General features: G+C 48.4%; 1 protein-coding gene across 5 annotated transcripts in view; it reads left to right on the forward strand.

Moving 5' to 3' along the window:
* LOC110496750 (CYFIP-related Rac1 interactor A) overlaps nt 1-6,000 on the forward strand; it is a 101,621-nt gene that overhangs the window by 58,659 nt on the left and 36,962 nt on the right. The gene's annotated exons all lie outside the window — the stretch shown is intronic.

The raw sequence follows: 6,000 nt of genomic DNA on the forward strand, positions 1-6,000 counted from the left end.
GCAAACTTTAAACAACACTTTTTATGGATATCTTTAAGAAATGGCTTTCTTCTTGCCACTCTTCCATAAAGGCCAGATTTGTGCAATATACGACTGATTGTTGTCCTATGGACAGAGTCTCCCACCTCAGCTGTAGATCTCTGCAGTTCATCCAGAGTGATCATGGGCCTCTTGGCTGCATCTCTGATCAGTCTTCTCCTTGTATGAGCTGAAAGTTTAGAGGGACGGCCAGGTCTTGGTAGATTTGCAGTGGTCTGATACTCCTTCCATTTCAATATTATCGCTTGCACAGTGCTCCTTGGGATGTTTAAAGCTTGGGAAATCTTTTTGTATCCAAATCCGGCTTTAAACTTCTTCACAACAGTATCTCGGACCTGCCTGGTGTGTTCCTTGTTCTTCATGATGCTCTCTGCGCTTTTAACGGACCTCTGAGACTATCACAGTGCAGGTGCATTTATACGGAGACTTGATTACACACAGGTGGATTGTATTTATCATCATTAGTCATTTAGGTCAACATTGGATCATTCAGAGATCCTCACTGAACTTCTGGAGAGAGTTTGCTGCACTGAAAGTAAAGGGGCTGAATAATTTTGCACGCCCAATTTTTCAGTTTTTGAATTGTTAAAAAAGTTTGAAATATCCAATAAATGTCGTTCCACTTCATGATTGTGTCCCACTTGTTGTTGATTCTTCACAAAAAAATATAGTTTTATATCTTTATGTTTGAAGCCTGAAATGTGGCAAAAGGTCGCAAAGTTCAAGGGGGCCGAATACTTTCGCAAGGCACTGTATACAGGATACTACCCTCCACAACACTATGTCACCAGGACATATTCAGGATACTACCCTCCACAACACTATGTCACCAGGACATATACAGGATACTACCCTGTACAACACTATGTCACCAGGACATATACAGGATACTACCGTCCACAACACTATGTCACCAGGACATATACAGGATACTACCCTCCACAACATAACCTTCACTATGTCACCAGGACATATACAGGATACTACCCTCCACAACACTATGTCACCAGGACATATACAGGATACTACCCTCTACAACACTATGTCACCAGGACATATACAGGATACTACCCTCCACAACACTATGTCACCAGGACATATTCAGGATCCTACCCTCCACAACATAACCTTCAGCATGTCACCAGGACATATACAGGATACTACCCTCCACAACACTATGTCACCAGGACATATACAGGATACTACCCTCCACAACATAACCTTCACTCCAATTCAAAACTCATAACCTACAACCTGATTTTGGAAGGAATTACAGAATGACCTGGAAGGCTTACAACGACCAAAGATTATTATTCCAACGCTATACAGCAAAGGCTCTTGAAAACAACACAAACCTGAAAACACCTCTCTGAGTCAGCTAATATAAATCTCTATGAGTCTGGAACAGTATTGGTACAGGGCAACCTCAAACAGTTTCAGATGGACTTTCACCTAATCAAAGAATTAGCCCAGCAGGAGAAGCTCTCCCTTGAGAAAGATACCCCCACCCCGAGCGGGTCAGACCAGACCTCTACATTATATAACCCCACAGACGAGCCATCCCCAGCGGAAAGTCAACCCAGACAACAGACCAGCACAACAAAACCCTGTTAACCAGACCCGGAGTGCTGGAGGTGGAGAGAGACATATCTGCACTCTGGACAGTGGTGAGACAACTTCAACAGGAGAAAGAGCAGGAGCAAGAGAAGAACAGAGCACTGGAGAGGGTCGGACTGCTGGAGGAGAGGTTGAGGGGGATGGAGGAGAGGGTGAAGGGGATGGAGGAGAGGGTGAGGGGGATGGCGTGTGACAGAACAACCCACTGGAGAGGTGGCCACCCCCACAGAGAAGCCAGCAGAACAGCCCACCTCAGCTCCCGACAAAAGTCTCGATACCACAACAGAATGGTCCACCCCAGACCCTGACCATAGCGTCGACATCACAGCAGAACAGACAAATGAAGAATCCCAAGCCCAGGGGATCTCACCCCCTCTGAGCACCCCCCATCAGCCACCCTGACAGCCCTCCTGACAGCTCCCCCCCCACACACACCCACTGAGGACATACACAAGACACAGATTGTACTCCTTATGGACTCAAATGGGAAATATATACAAGAAAAACGCATTTTTCCCCAAACACAGTGTGTCCAAGCACCCAGCACGCCCTAGACCTTCTGTCAGAAGACCAACTGGGTCACCCAGCCACATAATAATACACACAGGCACAAACGACCTGAGAGCACAGCAGGAAAAGGTGGCCACAGCACTGAAGGGAGTGATTGAAAAAGCTTGATCTACTTTCCCCAAGGCACAAGTGGTTATCTCCACCCTGCTACCACGAAAAGACTTCCACCCTGCCACAATACAGCGGGTAAACGCAAGTATTTCCCGTGACTGTGCCTCAAAACCAAATGTTTTTCTGGCCCACCACTCCACCCTGGACTTGAACAGCCTCTATGACCAGGCCCACCTCTACAAAGCACCTTTGCCATGAATCTAAAGGACATCGCTCTCAAACATATACCCAACACTTCACACAGGAGCAACAGATTAATAGACACCCCGCCCAGACCAGCGAGACACCCTCCCAGACCTGGCGGCAGGTAACCTAGTGGTTAGAGCGGGCGGCAGGTAGCCTAGTGGTTAGAGAGGGCGGCAGGTAGCCTAGTGGTTAGAGCGGGCGGCAGGTAGCCTAGTGGTTAGAGCGGGCGTCAGGTAGCCTAGTGGTTAGAGCGGGCGGCAGGTAGCCTAGTGGTTAGAGAGGGCGGCAGGTAGCCTAGTGGTTAGAGAGGGCGTCAGGTAGCCTAGTGGTTAGAGAGGGCGGCAGGTAGCCTAGTGGTTAGAGCGGGCGGCAGGTAGCCTAGTGGTTAGAGCGGGCGTCAGGTAGCCTAGTGGTTAGAGCGGGCGGCAGGTAGCCTAGTGGTTAGAGCGGGCGGCAGGTAGCCTAGTGGTTAGAGCGGGCGGCAGGTAGCCTAGTGGTTAGAGCGGGAGGCAGGTAGCCTAGTGGTTAGAGCGGGCGGCAGGTAGCCTAGTGGTTAGAGCGGGCGGCAGGTAGCCTAGTGGTTAGAGCGGGCGGCAGGTAGCCTAGTGGTTAGAGCGGGCGGCAGGTAGCCTAGTGGTTAGAGCGGGCGGCAGGTAGCCTAGTGGTTAGAGAGGGCGGCAGGTAGTCTAGTGGTTAGAGCGGGCGGCAGGTAGCCTAGTGGTTAGAGCGGGCGGCAGGTAGCCTAGTGGTTAGAGCGGGCGGCAGGAAGCCTAGTGGTTAGAGCGGGCGGCAGGTAGCCTAGAGCGTTAGAGCGTTGGACTAGTAACCGGAAGATTGCTAGATCGAAAAGTTACAAATCTGTCATTCTGCCCCTGAACAGGCAGTTAACCCACTGTTCCTAAGCCGTCATTGAAAAGAATAATTTGTTCTTTAACTGACTAGTTAAATAAAGGTTAAAGAAAAATGTATATATATATATATGCTCCTAAATATTTTGATGTGTGACCTGGATATTTAATTTGGGAGCACCCGTGCTCCTAGAAAATATTTTACCCAGATAATTGTTGTGATGATACAACTTTACTATACCGTAGCCTTAGAGAATACTTTGAGCTCAGATGTGTTGTGTCCTTCCTCTCCTTTTGTCTTTGTCTCCATCTGTCCCATACTCAATTTAACTGGCTTTATCAGCACGGGAAACATGTGTTTACATTGTCGAAGCAAGTGAAAAAATATTTTAAACACTTTGTGAAATAAGCATTTTAGAAAAATGTAAGAGTAAACATTACACTCACAGAAGTTCCAAAAGAATAAATCCATTTCAAATGTCACATTATGTCTTTATACAGTGTTGTAATAATATGCAAATAGTTAAAGTACAAAAGGGAAAATAAAGATAAATATAGGTTGTACAATGGTGTGTGTTCTTCACTGGTTGCCCCTTTTCTTGTGGCAACAGGTCACACATCTTGCTGCTGTGATGGAACACTGTGGTATTTCCTTGATTTTGGGTCAGTCACTCTTTCTCTCTCTCCCTTCATGTCTCTATTTCTTTCTCACACTCTCTCTTTCTCTCTCTCCTCTCTCTCTCTGTCTCTATTCTTCTCTTTCATCCCCTTATTAAAGCAGCGTGAGAGATCTCAAGATATGATGCCCGGCATCCCTGTGCTATTGTCATTCAAATCCTGTTCATGAACTTCTAATGGTTGTAGATCAGAATGATTGAAGGCTAGACTAGCTATCTCTGACAGCACTGAGACACAAGCAGCATCAACAATCTCTACCAGCACATCTCAGCATTCACAGTTGTGAATGACTATGTTTGAGGCTTGTGTGTGTTTAAGGTGTGTGTGTGTGTGTGTGTGTGTGTGTGTGTGTGTGTGTGTGTGTGTGTGTGTGTGTGTGTGTGTGTGTGTGTGTGTGTGTGTGTGTGTGTGTGTGTGTGTGTGAGTGAGTGAGTGAGTGAGTGAGTGAGTGAGATGGGGAGAGATGGGGAGAGAAAGAGAGAGAGAGAGATGGGGAGAGAAAGAGAGAGAAAGAGAGAGAGAGAGAGAGAGAGAGAGAAGACCTTTCGCCTTTAAACACACACCTTTCATCTTTCTCTCTCTCCTTCTCCGTCTCCTTCTCCGTCTCCTTCTCCGTCTCCTTCTCCGTCTCCGTCTCCTTCTCCATCTTCTTTTCCGTCTCCGTCTCCTTCTCCGTCTCCTTCTCCGTCTCCTTCTCCTTCTCCGTCTCCTTCTCCATCTTCTTTTCCGTCTCCATCTCCTTCTCCGTCTCCTTCTCCGTCTCCTTCTCCGTCTCCGTCTCCGTCTCCTTCTCCTTCTCCGTCTCCTTCTCCGTCTCCTTCTCCGTCTCCTTCTCCTTCTCCGTCTCCTTCTCCGTCTCCTTCTCCGTCTCCTTCTCCGTCTCCGTCTCCGTCTCCTTCTCCTTCTCCGTCTCCTTCTCCGTCTCCTTCTCCTTCTCCGTCTCCTTCTCCGTCTCCTTCTCCTTCTCCTTCTCCGTCTCCTTCTCCGTCTCCGTCTCCTTCTCCGTCTCCTTCTCCGTCTCCTTCTCCGTCTCCTTCTCCTTCTCCGTCTCCTTCTCCTTCTCCGTCTCCTTCTCCTTCTCCGTCTCCTTCTCCGTCTCCTTCTCCGTCTCCTTCTCCTTCTCCGTCTCCTTCTCCGTCTCCTTCTCCGTCTCCTTCTCCGTCTCCTTCTCCTTCTCCGTCTCCTTCTCCGTCTCCGTCTCCTTCTCCTTCTCCTTCTCCTTCTCCTTCTCCTTCTCCTTCTCCGTCTCCGTCTCCTTCTCCGTCTCCTTCTCCTTCTCCTTCTCCGTCTCCTTCTCCTTCTCCGTCTCCTTCTCCGTCTCCGTCTCCTTCTCCTTCTCCGTCTCCGTCTCCTTCTCCGTCTCCTTCTCTGTCTCCTTCTCCTTCTCCGTCTCCTTCTCCGTCTCCGTCTCCTTCTCCTTCTCCTTCTCCGTCTCCTTCTCCGTCTCCGTCTCCGTCTCCTTCTCCTTCTCCGTCTCCTTCTCCGTCTCCGTCTCCTTCCCTCCTTCTTCCCTTTGTTCCTCTTTATCAACCTCTTTCTTCTCTGTCTGTCCAGCTGGGAGACAAATATGGTTAGCGTTTTGTTGTCGTTAGGCTAATCAATAGCTCAGAAAGTTCTCTGCCTCGCCGTTGCCATGCTTGTTTCCTTGGCAACAGTTTAGCAAAGCCATTCTCCATCTCTTTCTTTCTCTAGCTCTCTTCCTGGTATGATGCAACGCCACCATGGATAGCGTCAATAGTTACAGTAGACACTAGATTAGAGGGTTTAGTGTGTAGTGTGAGGTCATGAGCTATAACAACTGAGCTGAGACAGATATAAACAGGCTTATGTTACTGTAGTGTGAAAATAAAGGATTTGGCTGATGTCCAAACTGAGAAGATGTGTCCTCGCCTCTGTGCTTGTTCACTCCTTCCCTTGAAAGGGAACATCCCTGTCATGTAACCTAGGGGAA

The sequence above is a fragment of the Oncorhynchus mykiss genome, chromosome 18 (genome assembly GCF_013265735.2).
Source record: "Oncorhynchus mykiss isolate Arlee chromosome 18, USDA_OmykA_1.1, whole genome shotgun sequence".
In the NCBI taxonomy this organism is placed as follows: Eukaryota; Metazoa; Chordata; class Actinopteri; order Salmoniformes; family Salmonidae; genus Oncorhynchus; species Oncorhynchus mykiss.